Source organism: Miniopterus natalensis, chromosome X (assembly GCF_054644295.1).
Source record: "Miniopterus natalensis isolate mMinNat1 chromosome X, mMinNat1.hap1, whole genome shotgun sequence".
Taxonomy (NCBI): Eukaryota; Metazoa; Chordata; class Mammalia; order Chiroptera; family Miniopteridae; genus Miniopterus; species Miniopterus natalensis.
Genome location: NC_142103.1, coordinates 87273544 through 87297388, shown reverse-complemented (window position 1 = coordinate 87297388; position 23845 = coordinate 87273544). Strand labels below are relative to the sequence as shown.

At 39.6% G+C, this 23845-nt stretch overlaps 1 protein-coding gene across 1 annotated transcript in view; it reads right to left on the bottom strand.

Annotated features, from left to right (window-relative positions):
- Positions 1-23845, bottom strand: part of DMD (dystrophin) — a 1831916-nt gene that overhangs the window by 1229305 nt on the left and 578766 nt on the right. The window lies entirely within an intron of this gene.

Here is a 23845-nt window from a genome sequence, read left to right as displayed (position 1 = left end):
TCTTATCAGTAGTATTTAGTATAATTAGGTAAGAACAGATAATTATCTTCTTGGTTTACAATATTTCACTGATGCAGCCCATGAGTTAAATCTATGCTGTGACTTCCATATTAGACTTTCAACGCACACTGAAGTTAAACTGAGTTAAACATCTAGGAATTTGTCACATAAATTATTGTTAAGCCAGTTCTTCACTATCACAAACTTATGAACTGGTTTCTAGAACTCACATTTCAGGGCTTTAAATCACATAAACCTGTTAAAATTTTTCATGTTACTTGCAGGCTACTAATTTAAAATTAAACTGATAGAGAGCTTCACAGAACACGTAACACCTCCCATAAAGTATTCTCTTTTTGCGTTCTTATGGAAGCCTGCAGTAAGGCCTTATGACTCTCTCTGCAAGGGAAATAAAAGAAAAAATTACAAATGGAGCTACATCAAACTAAAGAGTTTTGCACACTGAAAGAAACCATCAACAAAAAGAAAAGACAACCTACTTAATGGGAGAAGATATTCACCAATGATACATCTGCTAAGGGGTTAATATCCAAATATATAAGGAACTTATACAACTCAACACCAAAAAAACAAACAATCTGAATAGACTTTCCTCCAAAGAGGACATATGGATGGCTAATAAACATACGAAAAGATGTTCAACATCACTAATCATAAAGGAAATTCAAATTAAAACCACAATGAGATATCACCTCACACAGGCCAGAATGGCCACTATCAACAAATCAACAAACAAGTGCTGGTGAGGGTGTGGAGAAAGGGGACCCTCATGCACTGTTGGGGCGAATGCAGACTGGGGCAGCCAATCTTCATTCCTTTTAATTTTTTCCTCAAAGAATTAAAAACAGAACTACCTTATGACCCAGTAAATCCACTTCTGGGTATTTATTTGAAGAAATCCAAAACCTTAATTCGAAAAGACACATTCACCCCTGTGTTCATTGCAGCATTATTTGTAGTAGCCAAGATATGAAAGCAACCTAGGTGTGTCCATAGACAGACAAATGGATAAAGAAGTGGTGCATATATACAACGGAATATTGCTCAGCCACATAAAGAATGAAATCCTGCCCTTTGCAACAACATGGATGGGCCTAGAGTGAAATAAATGAAATCTAAGTGAAATAGATCAAAGACAAATACCATATGTTTTTGCTTATATGTAGAATCTAAAAAACAAAGTAAATGAACAAACAAAATAGAACCAAACAAACAAGAAATAAGACTTGTCCAGTTTACTGTCAGTTCCCCACCTCCTATGCGCTCTTTAATCCACTTAGTATTTTCTCAACAAAAACACTGCCTCATAAAGGAAGCATGTCAATCAATCCAATGGAGAGTTTTACTTTCTTACTATCTAGCAACACTTAACACTGTTGACCATCCTCTCCTTTTTTTGAAATCCCTTTCATTTGCCTCTATAATGTCACTCTACTCTATTTTTTTCTTCTATTTCTTTAACCACTGATAAGTTTCTCTTTGCAGGTTCACCCTCCCCCACCCTCTCACACACACTGGGTTCATCAAGGTCCGGTTCAGGATCAATCATCATCTATCTACTGTATCATTCTCTCTCTTTGCTTTTTAAATAACACTTTATTAAACTGATTGGGGTGACAATGGTTAATATGAACATAGAGGTTTCAGGTGTGGGTTCTATGTTATAAGATCTGAATATTGCTCTGTGTGCCCACCACATAAGGTCATATCTTCTCCTGTCGCCATATATTAAGACCCCGTTCACTAACCCCCACCCCCTTCCCTTTGGCAACCACCACACTGCTGTTTGTGTCAAGTTTCAGTTTTATATCCCACATATGAGTGAAATCATATGGTTCTCAGCTTGTTCTGCCTGACTTATTTCACTTAGCAAAATATCCTCAAGGTCCATCTATGTTGTGGCAAATGACAGTGTTTTACCCTTTCTTATGCTGAGTAGTATCCATTGTGTCCATGTCCCACACCTTCTTTATCCAGGCCTCTACTGCAGGACACTTTGGTTGTCTCTATGTCTTGGCCACCGTGAATAATGCTGCAGTGAACATAGGGGTGCATATATCTTTGCGAATAAATATTTTCGAGTTTTTTGGGTATATACCCAGGAGAGGGATTGCTGGGTCATATGGTAGCTATCTCTACTCTTAATTTTTTGAGGAATTGCCAGACTGCTTTCCATAGTGGTTGTGCCAGTCTGCATTCCCACCAGCAGTGAATGAGGGCTCCCTTTTCTCCACAACCTCTCCAACACTTGCTATTATCTTGCTGATCACAGCCACTCTATCGGGTGTGAGGTGGGATCTCATTGTAGTTTTGATTTGCGTTTCCTTAATTGACAATGTATTCTCTCTCTCTCTCTTGCAATCTACTCTCGACCCTCAATTACAATCTATATATCAATCACTCTGATATGCATATCTCTAATTTAAGCATTTCTTCTGAGCGCCACAGCTGCATAACCATTTGTCTCCTGGATGTCTCCACTTCCGTGCTGTCAATTCTTTTGGCATAAGGTGTCAAGACTTAATGTTTGACCTTCTCTCCCAAACTGGTACCCTCTCAGGGTTGCTCAGATCTGTCAATGCCACCACCATCTATCATATTTCATACCTTCCTCTCCTTTTCCTCCCATATTGAATCTACTGCAAAGTCTAATCCATCAAATATTATATTTCTTCTTAATCTGTCTGTTTCTCATGATCTTCACAGTTGGCATCCTCATTTATCTTGACTGCAGTAGCCTCGCAACTGGCTCTGGGCTGTCTTTCTGGAACCCTCCCGTCTATTCTATGCATGATCTGATTATGTTACTCTCATTTTTTCTCTTTCTTTCCTTCCTTCCTTCCTTCCTTCCTTCCTTTTTTTCCCTTCCTTCCTTCCTTCCTTCCTTCCTTCCTTCCTTCCTTCCTTCCTTCCTTCCTTCCTTCCTTCCTTCCTTCCTTCCTTCCTTCCTTCCTTCCTTCCTCTTCTCTTCTCTTCTCTTCTCTTCTCTTCTCTTCTCTTCTCTTCTCTTCTCTTCTCTTCTCTTCCTCTCTCTCTCTCTCTCTCTCTCTTTCTTTCTTTCTTTCTTTTCTTTTTTAAATCCTCACCTGAGGATATTTTTCCCATTGCTTTTCAGACAGAGTGGAAGGGAGAAAGAAATCTCGATGTGAGAGAGACACATCGACTGGTTGCCCCCTGCACTCGCCCCGAATGGCAGCAGGGATCGAGCCCACAACCAAGGTATATGCCCTTGGCCGGAGTCGAAGCTGGGACCCTTCAGTCCACAGGCCAATGCTCTAACCACTGAGCCAAACCAGCCAGAGCACCCTCATTCTTTTTAATATTTTTCATTGATTTCAGAGAGAGGAAGGGAGAGATGGAGAGAGAGAGAAACATTGATGAGGGAGAAACATCTATCAGCTGCCTCCTGCACGCCCCCTACTGGGGGATGGAGCCCACAACCCGGGTGTGTGCCCTGACCAGGAAGCGAACCAGTGACCTCCCGGTGCATGAGACGATGCTCAACCACACCAGCCGGGCATGTTACCCTCATTCTTAAAACCACTCCAGAACTTTCCATTTTTATTAGGATAAAGACCAACATTTCGACTTGGTCCTGTATGTTCTGGCTTTGACAAACCTCTTTCAAACACTTCTTCTAGAAACAAATCTCACTTCAAGTTTCTGAGGGAGCCCAGAGCCATACTTAAGTCTTGTCTCCCTTCCAATGAAGCACTATCCTTCACTGACTTATCTACCTAGCCACTAGAAGATTTCTATTTTGAAAACTTGGCTCCTTGGTATAACCCATTCTGGTCAAACTTGTCTTTTCCTTTAAATTGGTCTGACCCAATTACGCACCACATACTCTCTTGCACACAAAGGTGAGATATGAATACCCACCAGTCACTATCCAGTTCTCCCTTTAGACTTGGTCTCTCTGGTCTCACATCCTTTGCACTCAGACTATCTCTAGAAAAGACTGTTCACTTCCACCTACAGGTCCACGAAACTGAAACCTGACCTAAGGTGCTGGCATCACAGCTGGGAGAGAACTTCTAAGGCCTATGTTGGGGCAAGTTCTCTACCAGGCCTGGAATTTACATTGATCTTTTTTGCACACGTGCTATAATTAGCCTTCAACCACCATCTCCAATCTACTGGGAAAACAAGAAATAACGGTTACTTATCCAGTTTGAAACTAATTTTCATTCAAAGAAATCATCTAATATTTCAACATCTGTCTTTCTGAAAAACGTGAAACTGTAAGTATCCTTTAAAGACCGTTACACATCTCCTTCATTTCTGCCACAAAATGTATAAACCAAGTGCTTACTACATGAAAGACATAGTATTAAACTCCATAGATAACAGATGAATATGCATCTGTCCACACTGTCAAGGGATCTGGTTTAGTGAAGCATCCATTTGACAAAATAAAATGCTTTAGACATAAAACTAGGATCAGCTCACACTGAGGCTTTTATTTTGCCTAATCAAAAACACCTCTTCAATGAATTAGAACTGAATCAGCTTCTAGGCTTGGCCAAGTAAATTGGTTGTCACCACACAATGAAGGCTTTGCAGAGTCAAAACCATGGTAACCGTCTGTTTGCTGTTCAGTCTGTGAAGAGTTTAAGAAAGGCCTGGGTACCAGTTGGCATGTAGTCCTAATAATTAAGATCAATTCAGGCAACAGGAAATTCCACAAAGGGGTCTTTCCTCATTCACATATTTTGTTTATCTGATTTTATGAATTTGGAAAGAGCTTGCACAAGGTGCTTTAACTTCCCTTTTACATAAAAACCCCTTGGAGGTTGATTAGACTCCTTTTCTTTATTTATAGATTTTTAAAAAGGGATTTAACTAGAATAGTCATGAGTAGAGTGCTTTACCTAGGAAAAAATACCTATTCATAGGCACGTGGGTTAATATGTTTCACTTTCTTTCTGAAATGGAATGAAGCAAAGTATCGGTAAGTTTGGACAATTCTCAGCTGTTAAGACTTTCTTTTTTCTCTGTCCTTCATAACTGTGGCATCTCGGTTCCTTTGGAAATAGGTGGAGCCTAAACCCAATTCATACATGATTTAAGCTGGGAGCTATTCCTCACCTAATCTTAATGTTCACATGTTTTTCCTGTTGCTTCCATTTGGGCTTTTGGCTTCAACCGTACCTATGATTTCCTTACTGCAAGTGTTTCTATCCTGATGTAATACGCAGCCAACCTCCACTCCATCTAACATTCAACGCCATCCTTTAGAGTTCTGGGACTCAACAGTCAGCTGCTGGCACTGTTTTCCCTCCAGTATTCTGCCAGTAGATGGCCCCATCTCTTTATGCCAGCAGTGAGGATGGAAGGGCCAAGGGGAGGCAGAGGCAGAGTTTCAAAGGACTTCCATGCACTCTTCTGCTTGCCAACGGCCCACGCTCGATGCTTAGTCTCAGTGTCATTTCCACTGCTTTTAACACAATGAACAAGGTCTCCTTGGTTCCTGCTCAAACCCTGGCTTTTGGGCAGCACTAGCACATTGGTTTTATGCCTTATCAACTTGGCAGCTACTGCCTCATCATTTCTGTGGTCTGCCCCCTAGCTGTCACTGCTACTGAGTATTTTCCAGGCACCTGTGCTGAGGTGTATGGCAAATTAACAAATTCTCATGATTTAAATCCATACATGTTTATAAAGTGAGTGCATCTACTCTCCCCAGCATTTTGCCAGTGAGATTTTCTATCATGCTTTGTACACCTGAGGCTGGGTATTGAATGACCAGCTGAAGATATCATACAGATGGAACTCTGTTACCTTCTCAAAAGCCCTCAAGAGAAAACACTGGAAAATTATTTTCAAAATCCTATTAAATCTTAGGCGCTATGCATGCCTTTTTCTTTATAAAATCATTCATTTCTACTAATTCATTTTTTTCCTCTTTTAAAACTCTCACAAAACCACTGCTAATGAACTGATATATAGTAAATTGTTCGTAAGGCCCTCTACAGCCTCAGACTCAGCCCATTAACATACTCCTTGCCCACCGGACACTCACAGCACACTTCGCTCTGTACTTAATGTACCTCTACATGTTACTAAACGCAGACTCTATCCCTTAAGTCCCATCTAATTTTATCCAACTTAAAGTCCTCTTTATCTACTAAGAAAATTGATTTCTTAGTCTCTTCACAAAATGATCTTTTCTTCTGTAACTGCTGATGAACAGTCTGTCCTATATTTTTCAAGTATTCCCTGAAATTTCATTTGTTATTATTTATAATTAGCAGTAAAGTGACAATTTTCTCTCCTTTACAAAGACACTTATCACAAAACTCTGAAAACCAAATGTGTCAAGTTCCGCAGACTAGAGAATAACCGTGTCTTCGAATATTTTTATTTGCAAAGGGTTCATTACTAAACAAAAGTCATTTTGCAAAGAGGCCTTCCATTTTCTGGAATTTTCAAAATATCAAAAAGTATGGTGCATATATACCAAATATTCAGAAGGCCAAACTTTTCCCTTATGGTCATAGAGTACAAATGGGTTCTGCTTCATCCAGCTGAGCTTCCCATAAAGGGGGTGCAAATTAGATCAATTACACTCCCTTGTGGTCAAAACTGGGAGATATACCTGTCTGTGTACGTGTATGTGTAAACATTTAAAGTAAATTAAAAGGGAAAATACTGCAAACACCCCTCCCCCAAAAAGACAGGGAAAGGCTTGCAGTTTTAGAAGTTGACCATTTTGAATTCTCAATAGTATATCTTTGTGCTATATGATAACTGTGCTAATTATGTCAGAAGGGCCTCTTAATGGGTACTTACTGTGTTCCATTAATTTTCTGTACAGTGACTGCTATATAAACTATTAAACTAAGATGACACATTTACATAAACTTTAATTCAGTCACTTTCAATATACCATTTGGAACTCATCATTCCCAAATGTGTAAACGTTGAAAGTAGAAATCCTCCAAGCTCTCAGACTTGACTAATTCAATTAGTGAGCTGGGTTATGAATGTCCATTTTACATTTTTAAACATCATTGCACGCAGAATTTCATAAAAACTTATGAGCTTTGCCGTTAGAAGCCTGAAAGTAAAATGTTGATGCTTGTGAAATATGTTAACACTTACAGAATCCTAAAGCTCGCGGCCTAGACCAGGTGACTTAACAAACCGACTTTAATGTACATTCTAATTAGCTAAACACACGTTTTACGCTAATAAAAATAAAACTGTAATTCTCTTTCATTGGTATTGCAAATATGGAAGAAATCTTTTTGGCTGTGAGGTAAGATTTCAAAATTGAGTTTTTTATATTTTTAATAATCCTCTTTGTTCTTCAGAGTTCCAGAAAGTGAGAAGACTTTTTGATTCCACACTGGTATATGGCTACTCTCCTGATCCTGGACCATCTGATGAACTCAGACTCATCTTTTGAGACTCAGTTCAAGATACATAACTTCTGTGAAAGTTTTCTTTTTTTAAAATATATTTTTATTGATTTCAGAGAGAAGAAGGGTGAGGGAGAGAGAGAGAGAAACATCAATGATGAGAGTCATTGACTGGCTGCCTCCTGCATGCCCCCTGCTGGGGATCGAGCCCGCAACCCGGGCCTGTGCCCTGACTGGGAATCGAACCCCCATCTCCTGGATTCTAGGTTGGCGCTCAACCTCCAGCTGGGCTGTGAAAGTTTTCTTGATCAACTTTCCCCTATTCTTCCTCTTTCAACCTTCCTTCTGGGGAAACCGATTCCTCCCACTTGTATGTTTCCACATGTTACTTGCTTTTAAAAATAAATAGCCAGGCCGGGTATCTCGGCTGGTTGGAGCATCATCCCCTACGCCAAAAAGGTTGTGAGTTCGATTCCTGGTCAGGGCACATACCTAGGTCGGGGGTTCGTTTCCTGGTCAAGGCATGTGCGGGAGGCAACCGACCGATGTTCCTCTCTCCCTCCCTTCCTCTCTAAAATCGATAAATATATCCTTGGGTGAGGATTTTAAAAAATTGAATAAAGAGAATATAAATTAAATTTGAGCTGGAGAGATCTTATAAAACAGCAAGTGAAAATCAGTATAAACCCTATTATTGCTTAAAATTTAGTATTTTTAAGACTCTGGGATGTATTGAGTACATGGCAATTATTATATTTTTCTAGTCACAGAATATTATTAAAGAGGTAAGTCCTATTTTACCAGGAGAAAACAAGTCAAGCTTAGATAAATACCTCTCCCAAATCAATATAGTTTGTATACACACTCACAGGTGTGTGTGGGGGGAGGGGTTCCTTGGTGGGGGGAACGACAGGGCCACATGACTGCCTTAGAGTTTTTGAGTGTGTGCGATATATGTGACTGTATGTGTGTGTGTGTTTGTATGTGCTTTAAATGTCAACTAAATATGGTACAATGGAACATTACTGAACTGAAAATCAGGTATCACAGGCTTTTATCAACCATTTAATCTTTATGCTGTTTCCTCAGGCAAATGATTTAACTTCTCTGATCTGCCTTTAAATTGCAAAAACTAAAAAGCTATCATCTAACTTGTCTTCAAATACAAACTAAAAAATACTTTTCAAAAATTACTCTTAAATGTACTGATCTACCTCACTAAAGTGATTTTGACCTAAGATACAAAGCTGAGGTGAGCTTTGCTTACCTTGCAGCTTTGATATTTCAGTTCGTCTGTTCATCTAGCAATCAAATCAAATGACAGCAAAGGATGTTAAAATTCCCAGTTATAATAAAAAACCCTATACACTCTTTTCAACACTTTGCACAGCACCTGAAACAATGTATGGCAAATGAGAAAGGATGGTGTCCTCGGTTCATAGAAACTGGCTACATTAACAGTTCTATCAAATATTCTATTTTCCTTATGTTTGTGTGATTTTCTTTATAAGCTTAAATGCATTTCTAGTTTTTTAAGGGTAAGTTTAAGCACATCACTTATAAAATAATACATTTCAGTACACTTAAATTTAATGATTCCAGATTGCGCTGAAATGCATCTTTAAAAGATACTAAAAAATCAATTTCTGTGTTGTTTACCTTGTCCTAAAATATGCCTATTTAACATATATTTCAAAATCTGAATTCTTGTACAAAACATAACATCTGTCCTTAAAATTGTACATCTTCTTTACTGTCAATTCTAGAAAACCAGTAATATGTTTATTGTATATAGAAATACTGCCTCTTAAAATACATGGCCTTGGATACAAACCTAGTGACCTAATATTTTTAAGCTGTAAAAGCCAGGAAATTCCACAAATTATCTGACATTGATATTAACCCTTGTACTTCTAGGATAACTAATTGCACTAAACAGAATAAAACTCCTATAAAAATATTGCTTCCCTCCAAAAAGTAAAGCTTAACTAAGCTATCTTAACATCGGGTAGATAAAAACAACTTTAAAATAACCTTTTTTACCTTAATTTGGGAACAAATCTTCACCGTTTAAAAATACATTGGTAATATATATTTCTAAATTGTGATTTGGTTAAAAAGAAGTCACTTTTACATGTTAATATAACTTTCAGGGAAACACACCTTAAAAACTAAGAAAATTCCCCAAATTCTAAGATGTTAGAACCACATATATTAGCGGAATTTGTTATAAAGCCAAGGAGTGTGAAAGAACATGGACAAACACTGTATGACCCAGAGGATTGGCAACACAATGTTTCTAAGCCACAGATGCCTAGAACCTATCTTTTATTTTCAGTACATTAAAAGTCCCTTTGAAACACAGTTCTGTGCAAGAAAATCACCTTAACCTGGGTTAATAGAAATATTCTCTTAAGTAATAGATGAAATCTTGTCATAGTAACAAATCTATGACAATACGATGTAATATGCTGAAGTTGAAAACCTTGAGCCATTTATTTTAAAATCAAATTTGATGTTTATTTAAAATGATGAAACCAAAAAGAAATGCTATATATGCCTCGTGAGAAATAAACGTGGGTCACTAGAGGGCGCACATTCCCTTTCACAGCTTGCTAGGTCCTCAATTTAGCTTCTCTTTTATTTTCTTATCTACATAAAGATAACATGGTGACAAATGGATTTTTCATGGGAATTCTTTTACAGAGAAACACAAAATGTCCAAAGATATAGATAAAATGGTGTAAAAAGAACCTGTTAGTAAGACACCCTCAGATGCAGTTAAAATGCCTTCAGCCAATGTAACACGCACACACAGAAGTAGCTTGAAGTCATAATACAAAGCTTCCCTTGAGAAAACGTCTTCAATTTGGGGAGACATGCTTAATCCAAATAATATTTTAGCATTTTCTGGACTTTGTAACCCAGCAGTTTTCCCCCAGTTCATTAATTTTACCTAATTTTTGTTTCTATATAGACACTCATGCTCTATAAATCTGCATCTGATTACATCCTTGTGCCATTAGATTATGCTTTTTAAATGTTAATGTTACAAATGAAAATAGCATTTTAAATATCATGTTCATGCCACATGCTTTCATAAAGAAAAAAATAATTCATCTTCCACAATAACTATGTAGGTTATTTATTATAAGCTTCATATTTATAGATAGGTCGTGAACAGAGAGATTTAGGAACCTGCTTTATTTTCAACACACTGAAGCACGGAGTTAAGATTCAAAACCAGGTGTCTCAATCCAAAGATTTCCACTACACTACACTTTTCTTTTGTACCAAACAAAAGGGAAACCATTTTTACAAAACATTAAGGAAAAGCCAACATGAATTTCCTTTGTGTTGCCATACAGTAGAGTCTGGTGGCATTTTGTACTGTGCCAGAACTTGACTGGAGTCTCTAGCACTAGGACAGTAATTCTGAGCAGTTCCATTTACCTAAACTGTGATCCTTAGTTGCATAATTGAGACCCTCATGGCATTATAGAATAGTTTATTTTTACTTTAGTACCTTCTTTAATTTCCTAAAATCCCCAAGTTTCCAATCTATTGATGTATTTTCTGGCTTCAGGACTGATATTAAGCACAGATTACAAAAGGTTGCTACTTATGACATATAATGGGGTTAAGACAATAGCACTAGAAGTCTTAAACATGGAAAAAGAGCTTAATTATACTGGACTCCCATTTATACCTTGATATTTAAAAAACCTAACTTTGAAAGAATTTTTTTCATAGAAAAGTATATCTATATTTAAAGACAGCCAAGTGCTCCAATGTGATCCTAGAGTCTATGAGGCTTCAGAAGGTAGAAGAGCCATAATCTAGAATAAGTGCACAGTTTCCATAGACAGTCCTCGACAAATTTTTAAACAATTACCAGTGAAGGTTTTAATTTCAGCTAAGTAAGTTGATGAAGTCAACTTTAACTTCTCATTAAAACATAGCATGACATAGAGTTCAAGAACGAAGCATCCTGTGCAGGATGTCAGGGTTCAAATCCTAACTACATTGCTTCCTATAAACTTAGTGACCATGGGAAGTCACCTGACCTTCTTGTGCTGCATCTTCCCATTTGCAAAGAGAGGCAGGAATAAAAAATACTTTCTAATACTGCTTCAATAGTTAAATGTGAATATGTATAAAATACTTAGAAGAGTGCTTGACACATGGTAGAAGCCATTTACATTTTAGCTACCATGATTATTGCCTTTCATGGCTCTTTCTTACTGGGTTTAGGGCAGCCCTATGCCCCTTCTCACTTTCTCACTTGAGGGTAGAAGTATTTGTTTTAGAGTTTTGTTAAGGACTCATAAATGAAAGATATTTTGTAATCACAGGAATAAAAACTGCAAAAAAAGCCATAACAAAGACAAATCGATAAAAATCATCAACAGCAAAATAATGTCACCTATTGCACCCTTTGTTGCAGGAATAGGAAAACTATGGCCCATGGGATAAATGTGGCCCGCCAGCTATGTTTGTAAATAAAATTTTATTGAACACAGCCACAGCCATTCATTTACATGTTTTTTAAAAATATGTTTTCATTGATTTCAGAGAGAGGAAATGAGAGGGAGAGAGAGAGAAAAACATCAATAATGAGAAAGTCATTGATCGGCTGCCTCCTGTATGCCCCCTACTGGGAACTGAGCCCGAAACCCTGACCAGGAATCGAACCATGCCCTCCTGGTTCACAGGTCAGTGCTCAAACACTGAGCCACACCGGCCGGGCCATTAACATGCTTTTTATGGCTGCTTTCTCAGTACAGCATCAGAGTGGAATCGTTGCAAAAGAAACTACAGGGTGCATAAAGCCTAAAATTTTGACTGTGTGGCTCTTGAGAGAAAAATGTGCTGACTGCTCTGAATGCTCTATAGAGTGAAGTTGAGGTGACCGCTCTCTCTGGACACTGACATGAGGACAACATGGTGTGGTTCACAGTAGCCGTATTGCTTTGCTCTCTCAAAAATATGGATTGGCTCCCCATGACCACGCTGAATTCTACATTCCTTGGTCTGGCACTGGGTGCCAGTATTTTATTATGAACGAGCCTACCGTTTCAACCTCACCCCTTACTACCCTCATTTCCTTCCTATACCATGTCCTCCTGCTCCAGGCAAACTTAAGCGCTCACAGCCCCGAGTAAGTGCTGCTGGCATATAGGCTGTCCTCTGTTTCTGAATTGTCCTTACCCCTCTCTCCTTGATTCCAATATGCCCCTATCCTTTAACGGTCCGTTCAGATGCTAATTTCTCCCTGAGCTTCCCAGGCTCAGCTCTCAAGCAGAGAATGAGCTTTTCTTCCTTATGACATTTCTAAAGTCTTATGAGTATTTCTTCCTAATATAGCTTAGACTAGAGTGCAAGCTTCCTGAAGGGAAGACTAACTACGCTCTACAGTTACAGCAATTGGAGTGCTTGATGAATCATGTCCATCCATTAGGCATTAGCTGAATGAATATGAAAATTAGCCAGAAAATGAATGCTGCTGCCACTACATTCTTGAAATGCTGTGGCCTCACACTGACTACAGGAGTGCTCAGAGAACCCCTCCACACGCTGGATGGTGCCTTGGGCCCTGCGGGAGGCAATTTAAACTTTAAATACTCCCAGTGTGAAAGCCTGTTGAGTTTAAAGGACTTCAACATGCTTTTATGTTGTGGGTCTTTAAAGTTTAAATAAGTTCCAGTCAAGGTTCAGAAACTATGTAGTGCAATGTGGAAAGCCATTTAAATCTGACGTGTACTTACTGCCCTGCTGCCACTTCACCAGGGTCATGAATTGTTTCAATCCACCTACTGCCTTTAGTGAGCATCTCTATAAAATTTAGTTAAAACACAAAGCAAAATTCACTGGTCTACAAAGCTAGAATCTTAGCTCAAGCTGACACAACAAAATACTATAGACTGAGTGGCTTAAACAACAGAAATTTCTTTTCTCAGAGTCCTGGACGCCAGAAGATAATCAAGGTGCCAGTATGGTCAGGCTCTGGTGAGAGCTCCCTTCGGACTTGTCACCCTGTCATCTTGTCACTGTGTTCTCACACAGCAGGGAGAAAGACAGAGAGCAAGCTCTCTAATGGCACTTTTTCTAAGGACACTAATCTCATCATGAGGACCCCACACCCATGACCTCATCTAAAGCTAATTACTTCCCCAAGGCCCCATCTCCAAATACCATCAATTGGGGTTAAGGCTTCAAGATATGAATGCTGGGGACACATAATTGAGTCCAGAGGAGCCAGGCATCATTTCATTTGTGTGTGGTGGCATCCTGTGATCATGTGTGCTGATTTACAGAGGTACAGTTTTCTTGTCTTTTTTTATTTCTAAGACATTTTAACAAGGAGACAGTTCTGACAACAACTACTTATTCAATCTGTCATAAGCAAAGACTTGTTCTTCCATTGTTTGGGGTAGCTTGTAGGTAATTCAACAGAAAATATATACAATTATTAAGCACCATTTTCTGGTATTGTAGCAGATGTTCTCTTCATTTAATTCTGACAACAGAATTATGGATTATTACTCCTGTGTTCTTGGTGAAACAGGCTCAGAGTGGTTTGTCGGATTCCAGAGATCACAAACCGAGAAGTTGAAAGACCAAGATTCTAACATAAGCTTTCCTGGAAAAGTCAGAATTGCCACTGGGACATTTTCCAGAAGACTCTTAGAGGCCCAGCTGTCCAGAGTGAAGACACCAGAAGAATATTCTCAGAAGATGTCAGAATAAGAATATTTTCTATTATAACACAAATGTGGTAATGGGAAAAATCTGTTCCAAATTAATAATTGGAAACTCAACTTTCTCCTGGAGAAAGGATGTATATTTTTACCTAAACAATCACCAAGACTGTGGAGAAGAGACTGTTCCATGACAAGACCGCTATCTGGCCTACAAACTGGGCCCAGGCCAGAAAGGGGATTGCTTACCATAAACCCCCTTTAGTGGCTGTCTGATCGCAATCGATGTTCATTCTGACATAAACCAGCACCTGCTTCCTGCCAGCACCTGACACTGGTTCCTGGAACAGGCCAGTGTCCCGACCTGGTGGAGCACATAAAGGAATTTCCCGTCCCTAGTAGCATTCACATATAGTACCTGTGACTACTCCCTCCCTTTTACCCCGACACCTGACAAGCAGCACGGAGGACACCCACTTGGTCTTGCAGCTGCCCAAGACACGCCTTGTAGGTTCGTTTCCTTTAATAAACCCTGTTAATTGCCAGACTGGAATGGCCGGCCTCCTTCTTACATCTCTCCCTGCCCTCTGCTTGCAGAGGTAGATTTTCAGTCTGGGGTCTGTGTGTACAAAGAGAGACATATAGATATAATGTATCATCGAATTGCACACTTGAAGCCTATATAATTTTATTAACCAATGTCACCCCAATAAATTTAAAAAATAGGAGGACATCCCAATAGTTTATCATTTGAACAATAATAAATTGCAAGTAAAAAAAAAGAGAGACATACGTATAATAAAATTTCCAGAGTGCGAGGACAGACAAGGAAGGGACTAGAAATTCCATTTCGGAGACGAAGAAATAGATTCTGTGAGTGAGATTAAGTGACTTGCTTTAGTCACATAGCTTGTGAGTGGAAGATCCAAGGCCAGAACCCACGTGTGCAGCCGTAGACCCCTCTGCTCTCAGACCCATTCCCCATGTGTCTCTGGTCCTGTCTGTGTCAGAGGGACAAACAGCTCCCACCACTGCTTGCCCTCTGGCTTCCACTTGGGTCTGTCCAACTGGAAGCACCAGCAGTAGACTGGAGGGCAGAAGGAAGAGATAAACCAAGGGATTTTTCCTTCATGCACCACTTTTGCTGGCATTTCTAGAGCAGTCATACCTCCACTGTGGCTTCAGTTTCCTCTGGATGGCGCCTCCCTCCATGGGTCCAAGCTCCTGCCTGGTAGCCCCGTGTTACCAGCAGGCACCAGCTTTGGGGCTCGGGCACCATCCCCTCTCCCATTGCTCCTCAAGTTCTTCCCGACACCGCTGGCCTTCTGCGTCGCTGCTCCCCAGCTTCCCACCACCTGCTAAACCAATCCCTTGTATTGTTTCCCCTTTCTGAAACACCTAGCGTGGTTTCTAATTTCCTGACAAGACGCTGACAAGTCCTCATTTAAGATCCCAAGAATATTACTGGATACTACTCTGAGTTAAGTACTGTTGGTCTGGAATTGAAAGGAAATGGCTCCTGCCCTCAGGAGTCTACTGGATATGTAAATACGCAAAATCTAAATCATTACCGTAAAATTCTGCAAGTGTTCTCATGGAAGGATTAGTGAGGCTGAGCCATTAGGTTCCCAGGGAGAAAAGGAAGTTAGTTGGGGGCAAGGAATGTGGGAATGGGCAAAGGGAAGGTAATGAAGAGGGAATCTTAAACAGAGAGGACAGGGGGTGCAAAGAAAAGGGAGCTCAAGGGAGCGGAGAGCGTGTGGAGATCAGAGAGCAGTTAATTAAAGCCCAAGAGGAGGGCAGTGCCACCAGATATGCAGTTTGTGGCCACTCTATGAACTATTTGTTAGTAGTCTGTGACAACAGAAGTCACCAGAGTATAAATCAAACAAGTCACTATTTCATCTGATTTCCTTTTAATTGCAAAACTTTCCTGACAAAGGAAGCAGTGCATTGATTTATATTCTGGCTCCAGCTCCTTATTTCTTTGTATCCTGCTAATAAACAGTTTGCAGACTGTTTTGACTAGCACTGGCATGTCTTTAAAAAAAAAAAAAAAATGGGTCGGGGATAAGGTAGTGAAGCTGGAGAGTTAGGCAGCTAAAGATCAGAAAGAAATTTCTGTGCTGTGCATTTCAAGAACAATGGGCAGAGGGATGATGTAATTAAAATTGCATTTTCAGATATCCTTCAGGAGGCTGTGAAGAGTATGGATAACAAAGGTGCCCAGCCATGGCCAGTGTGGCTCAGCTGGTTGGACTGTCATCCTGTGCACCCAAAGGTGGTGGGTTAGATTCCTCATCAGGGCACATACCCAGGCTGGGGGTTTGTTCCCCAGTTGAGGCCCGTGCCGGAGACAACTGATCGGGGTGTTTCTCTTTCACATTTCTCTCTCTCCCCCCTCCTCCTTCCCTCTCTCTGGAATCAATTTTTTTAAAAAGGTGAAAGTAAAAGCAGATAAATCAGTTAAGAATTTCTTGCAGAAATTTGCTAGACACTGACCTAGAGGGAAGGGCAGTCTGGATGTGAAGGATTAAATAACAGAGAATTTAACAGGCATACTAGTGATGTGGCCGATACGAGGCTACTGTGAACGGTTGCACAGGCTGCTCACTGCCTAAGTCCAGAGGTGCTGTTCTTAGAAACTACGATGTGAATGGCACTCTTTAAAGCTGTGCAATCTGAACTGCAGAACCACACCTGAGATTTCAGTAAGAAGTCCAGGTGTGTTTACATGCCCAACAAACCTTTGAATGGCACAGATATAAACACAGGAGGGAGGGTGAACTGCAGATATTAATTTGGAAATCATCACATATAGACAGATGGCCGCTAAAGACAAGATTATAGATGACAGTGCCCTGAGAAAGAAAGTGTCATTAGAAGAAAATGAAACCAAAGCTTGAATCTTGTGGAGACTGACGTTAAAGGGATAAGAAGAGGAGACTGAGAAGACATGGTGAGAAAGCCAGGAGGAGAAAAGAAACGGGAGATGACAATGTTCCAGAAACTGAGGGAGAGGAAATTTTCAAGAAGGGCCTAATCATCACCATCAAGCACAGCACAAAGGTCAAGAAGGATATGAACGGAAGAGCTACCGTTGGAGCCAGCAATTAAGGAGCTCTCTGGTGACCTTGCCGAGAGCAGCTTCGGTGCTTGATGTAGACAGACTATGAGAGGGTAAAAAAGAATCAGAGGAGAAGAGAGGTGTTTTAGATCTCCTGGGTAAAAAGCCACTTTTCTTTGCATTCAACTATGCTTCTTTCAGATGAATAAATGTAACTGCCATTTCCTTCACTCAGGGAAGGGACACAACTCTATGTCACAGTCGTGGGAATATTCTCCCTGTTGGCATCCCTCCATGCCTTGCATTCTGGGAGAGCTCACTTTCCTACAACGGCTGTAGCTAGACAGCCAGAGCTATGTGCAGTATCATACAGGACCAGTGGCCAATAGAGTGCATTCCAGTCAAAACATGCACTGGGCGTCTACCACACAGAAGACCCCATTCCAGGTCAGAAGTGGGGTATGGACCCTGGCCCAAGGAAGCTTTCGGTCTAGTGGGTAAGACAGGCGTATCAATAGATCATGTCCACAGGAAGCAGCGGACACGTTACAGATGGAAAAGCAGCATCACTCAGCCAGGCCTGGAGCAGACGACTCCTCCCACTGGGGCTGCTTTGGGGAAAGACAAGCAAGAGTCGGCTCTACCTGAGACGGTGCTCCAGTGCACTGCTTTCTAAGACATGGGCCCTGATCCAGCAGCAGCAGCACTACCTGGGACCTGGCTGGAAATTAAGATTCTCAGGCACTGTCCCAAATCTTCTGAGTCAGAACCCCTGTTAGGGAGCAGTAATCTGTCTTCGAACAAACCCCCCAGATGGTTTGAATATGTGCTAAAGTATGAGAACCACTGTTCTTGGGCAAGAGTTCTCAGGATTTAAGGTTTATCAGAATGACCTAGAAAGCCTGTAAAAGGTTCCAGGGCCCACCTGCAGAGTTCCTGGCTCAGCAAGTTTGCGGAGGACCCCACAAGTGCGAATTTCACTTTTTCTCTTTTAATTTTCCTGTGCATTGGTTTCAGGTGTACAATCATATATTTTACACAGTGTTCTCAATATTTCCAGTACCCCAAATCTGCATTTCTAACACGCTCCCGAGTGATGCTGCCATTCCGTGGACTGCACTGAGTGTTGCTGCTCTAAATGCATATTTCTTGACTTATATGACAAAAGAATTTTAAGAACTTTAAATGGAAGGTTATGTTTTTAGAATATCTGAGGATGGTTTGTAAGTTTCTATTCTTCACCAAAAATAATTTCTAAACTAAAACTGGAGTTGATGACCAAGGTCATTTGATTCTAAATACATAAAAAGAAGCAGAACACTGCAACTATAACACAAATGAAAATTAGGAAACTCAGCACTAGTCCTTATTTTGCAACTGAAAGCAAGTTATTTAACCTTTCTGGACCTCAATTAAACTGTAACCATGGACAAGTCTAGAGTCTAGTCTTCTTAGATATAAGAAGCAAGGTTTTATTTTCTGGACTGTAAACGGGGAAAAATGTTATTACTGAGACCAACAACTCAAGTATTTTAGGATCAATTTATCACATAGAAAATTAAAAATTAGCTCTTACACACATTAATCATCTAATTACATTCTGCAAGTAAAGTTAAAATGTTCTAGTTTACAACTTCCAGATTATTATTTGGGAATAAAAGTTAAAATAAATAGTTTAGGCATTAATCTCATAAAATTGCAGAAAGAGAGGTCTTATCTAACACTTATCTAACTTGCTTCCAAGGATGTGGCATACGTTAACATCATTGAGTCAGTAGACATAAAAACAAAAAAATTAAGCTGAAAATAGAAAATAAAATAAAGAGGGCCTATAATTGTCTAGGCAATTTATTCTATTATTTAGTAAATATGTGGGGAAATTGTCAGAGAAAGCAAACTTTAGACTCTGCTTACCTAGGAGAAGATAAAGAGATGAGGTGAATTTGGGTATTTCTAAATGTCTCTGTATGTCTCAAAGATATTCACTTGTTAACATTATACTTGAGAAAATGATCTTCACTGAAATGGCATTTACTTTAAAAAGATTCAATTTGCCACTGGTTTCACCTGGCTGATACAAAAATGTAAATAAAAGCTTTTGTAAAAAGTCTCTTAAAATAACTGCTACATGATTAGAAACTAATCCTGTCGATAAATTCTAATTAACTAGATAATAGATCTAGTTTTAACCTAGTCTGAGTTCCATACTCTGATAATTACCTATATATAAAATAATATCACTGAATTCCAGGAATAATTTACTGTTAGAAATAATTAACTTGTGACCCAAGATCATCAAACACTTTTGTATATCTTACTGTAAGGAGGACAATTTATGCAGTAAATATGACAAATGCAGAAACCGTGAAATTATTAAGGAATCAATTAAATGTACCTTAGATAATTAAGAAACTATAGTGTGGTACAAAGCTGAATTTTAAATTCCTTAAAAGTTTTGAGTAAATAATTATATCTTAATGGATAAAATGAGAATTACTGAAGATTATTAGAATGTTCATTTGTTTATTATTAAAAACAGTTCCATGAAGAGCTAGGTAGAATGCTTAAATGCTAGTGCAATATAAAATTTTAGTCACCACAATTAGTTGAACTGTATTACTCACTCTTTCAACAAAAATTTGTTGATTATTTATTATATGTATGACACCATATATGGAATCTCAGGAAAGTAGAAAGAAGTATAGTAACAGGATTCCTTTGTTGTGATTGGTGACAAGAAAAATTTATGTGACATTAAGGTGTATAACAAAAAGAATGCACGTAATGTAATTTACTAGCTAAAGCAGAAAGTCTGGGGAAGCTGGACATAAACTTGGTGAAAGAATAGCATCGGATACCGTAAGTAGGGCCTTGTTTTATTTTGGGGCAATCGGAGTTATAAGGATCTCGCGGCAGGAGGGTCAGCATGAAAATGCCATTTTAGACATATAAATCTGAGGCAGGTTAATCAGAAAGGGGCAAGTCTCACCACAGGGAGAGTTGTGGAGGTGGCAGCTAGAATGACTGGAAATGACTGAAAGGATGCTCCTTACACAATAATATAATGGAATTAATCAATATAAATAAGGAGCAAGGTCAGCAAGGGAAATGGAGGAGTCAGGTGTAGTTTTAAAGAGGAAAATGAGGTCATCTGGTCTTACAGTCATTAGCTTTGAGATGATGTTTATTAGGGGATTTTTTTTCACTGGAAGTACATGACCACCATCCCTACCTCTGCCACCATCACCACCTTAATCACTTCTACTACCGCTGCTCTGACACTATCAACACCATCTCTACCCCCTCACTCTCCACCACCCCCTCACCTCCACCACCTCCTCACCCTCCACCCCCCCTCACCTCCACCACCTCCTCAACCTCCACCACCTCCTCAACCTCCACCACCCCCTCAACCTCCACCACCCCCTCAACCTCCACCACCCCCTCAACATCCACCACCTCCTCAACCTCCACCACCTCCTTAACCTCCATCACCTCCATCACATCAACCTCCACCACACTTACCATAACCAAACAAGAGTAATGGCTACTGCACGTACTGAATTCTTACTACCTTTCAGGGACTGCATTAAATGCTTCTTCCTTAATCCTTACAGTTAAGAATTTATTAACATGAGGATTAGTGAATCTGAGGCACAGATATTTGGTCCTTTGCCTGGGATCATAGCTAGTAATCAAAACAGACAGGCTTCAAACCTGAGTAATTCCGATTTCAAAGTCCATGCTTTTTCCAGTATCTGCTACTCTTTTAAAAACGAAGGCAATGAATTAAAATAAGTAAACTGTGTGTGCAACATATGAGTAATTAGGTTTGGTTTATTGGAGGCAACAAATGTTTGCATTTGATAAAAATAAAATTGAACCACTGGCTGGATGCACAATAGAAGTACCCAGATCACAGCTTTAAAGACGTAAAAGTGAAATTTGAGGAAGGGAGTCAGGTATGGAGCTGTAATATTTAGGAGTCATTCACTGAGAGCCAGACTTGAATCAATGAGAGGAGACAATTCAGATAAAGAAGTCAGAAGGGCAAAGAGATGGATTTATGAGACACTATCATAGGAGTTAGGCAAGAGGAGGAAAACAAGTCAGGTCAGGAGTGGTAGGGGCAGAACCAGGAGTTGTCAGAGAAGCTGAAAAAGGAGGTCCTTTTGAAAAGATCAGCATTGGACACTGTCAAGTCTTGACAATTAAATGCTAGCACTTCTCACATGAAACAAGAGGACACTGGCCACTATGAAGCTTTAGGTCATGTCTCCGATACCTCCTGAACCACTATACTATTTTGACCAGATTACATTCAGTAACCAATTACCACCTACTGGATTTAATTGCTCCTGAATATTTACTCAATTGCTCTTGGCCAGTCTAAATTTATCAGCTTGGAGTCTTACTTGGACTGTTTGTGTTGTATTGTCCAAATCAGAACACACTTGAGAGTGAAAGTTGGTGCTATGTATTACTACACTAAGACAAAAGGTATAATCAGAATGGATTCAGGGAAACCAAGACGTAAGATCACCTTAGTTACATACCTGCTGAAGAAACACTTTACTACATAATGCACATCCTGCAGTCGGGCGACCTCAGTTAAAATCCTGGCTCAGTTACTCCACAGCTGTGTGTAATAGTCGTAATGGCTACACCTATTTTGTAGGGTTACTGGGAAGAATAAATCAGCTATGCAAATGAAGCATTTAATGTAGTGCTGAGCACCTAATAAAAGCCTCAATAAGTGTTAGCTTTTATTTAAGTATTCTTTTTGTTCCCACTTGGACATCTGAACTGTTGAGCACGTATGATACAAACAGAATTTAGGAGACAAGATATTTCACCACCAGCCACACTTTTTCCTGAGTACAAAAAGTAATCATACCACATTTTCTCTAACCAAATGCATTCTCCAAACAGAAGGCAAGAATAAGCTTTTGAAGACAGAGATTGACATGAGTCAACTTGCCCTGTTAATTTCTGTATTAGGCAACTCCTGAATCCATAGGGAGGGGAAGGCAATTAGGTTTCCATATTGCTCTGGTCGGAAAATTGTTGGAGAGTTGTTGGGTTGTTGCAAAGGATCCATAAATCCATGTGCCCACTAAGCATTTAGACACATATTAAACACGAAATTAAATTAGTTTCCATGCTACTATGATTAATAAAAAGCAAATTCATTAAGAGCTTTACTGATTTATTTCTGCCATTATGTTCATTCTCCATCAGTGAATGTTAAAATTTCAACTACTAGCATGAGTAGAGTCCTTGAAAGTTGTTGACTCAACCAGAACGCAAATATTCAAATATTTTGAGAACCATTTGACTAGAACTAGGGTCAGCAAACTTTCTGCACGAGGGGCCAGATAGTAAATATTTTAGGCTTTGTGGGCCATATAGTCTCGGACAACAACACGGCCTTTGCAATATCAAAACCACCACAGATGATTCCTGGCCGGGTGGTTCAGCTGCTTGGAGAATCATCCCATGCACCAAGAGGTGGTGGGTTCTACTCTCAGTGAAGGTGCACACCTAGGTTGCAGGGAGGCAGCCAATTGATGTTTCTCTCTCACATCAATGTTCCCTCTCTCTCTCTCCAGCCCCACTCTAAAAATCAATAAAAGCACATCCTCAGGTGAGGATTTAAAAAAAAAAAAAAAAGGCAACTATAGATAATACATACATGAATGAGTGTGGCTATGTTTCCATAAAAACTTATTTATGGACACTGACATTTGAATTTCATAAAATTTTCACGTCATGGAATATTCTTCTTTTGATTATTTTCAACCACTTAAGAATGTAAAAACAAGCCTTAGTTCATGAGCCAGACAAAAACTGGCAGCGAGCTGGATTTAGCCTCCAGGCTTTAGTTTGCTGACCCCTGGGCAAGAGCATTCACTCAGCCACGCAGATACAATGGGGGAGAAAGGCCCAATGGTTTCCTGTGGAATTACGAAAGTAGGTTATAGGTCACGGATTAATAGAGAAATACTGAAAGTCCCAAGCGATGTACATGAGTAGCTTCTCCAGGTGCTTTTCCTTTGCCTAGAGTATCTGACAGGCTATTTTCAGGGATGTGATCTTCTCCTGTTTCTGTACCCTGTATATACAAATTCGAATGTCAAATGCTCCGTGCATCCCTAAACATATGCTGCTTAGAAACATAAGGCAGATTTTCATGTTCTTCCTCAATCTTAGAATTATAATAATTGGAACGAAAATGAAACTGTACCATTCTTATGATTTTCATTCTGGTTTTGCATTTGTGAAAATTTTTCCCCCATCGTTTTAATATATCCACTGATTTGCATAACACCTAACTTGTCTACAATGTCTAGTTGAGAATATCCACAAAAAGACCAGTTAAAAATTCTAACACGTTCAAGATAAGACTTTATAAATATCAAAGAACAGGAAATCTGTTCTGTAATTAATGACTCGATTCAGGATGCGCAGATTGAGACATTATGTTCTCGTAAACTGGCAGAATGAGTCTCGCCTATTATAGGTGCACGTCTTCTTCATGAAAACGTGCTTTCCATTACTGGGGGAGGAGGGGGCATTTAATGCTAAAGCAGGCACTCAACCAGCAGACTCTTTAAAAGGAAAACCAGAAACTTTCAGGATGAAAATGCATCCAAGGCAGTTCATCACTCATAGTTTCTTCTTTCAAT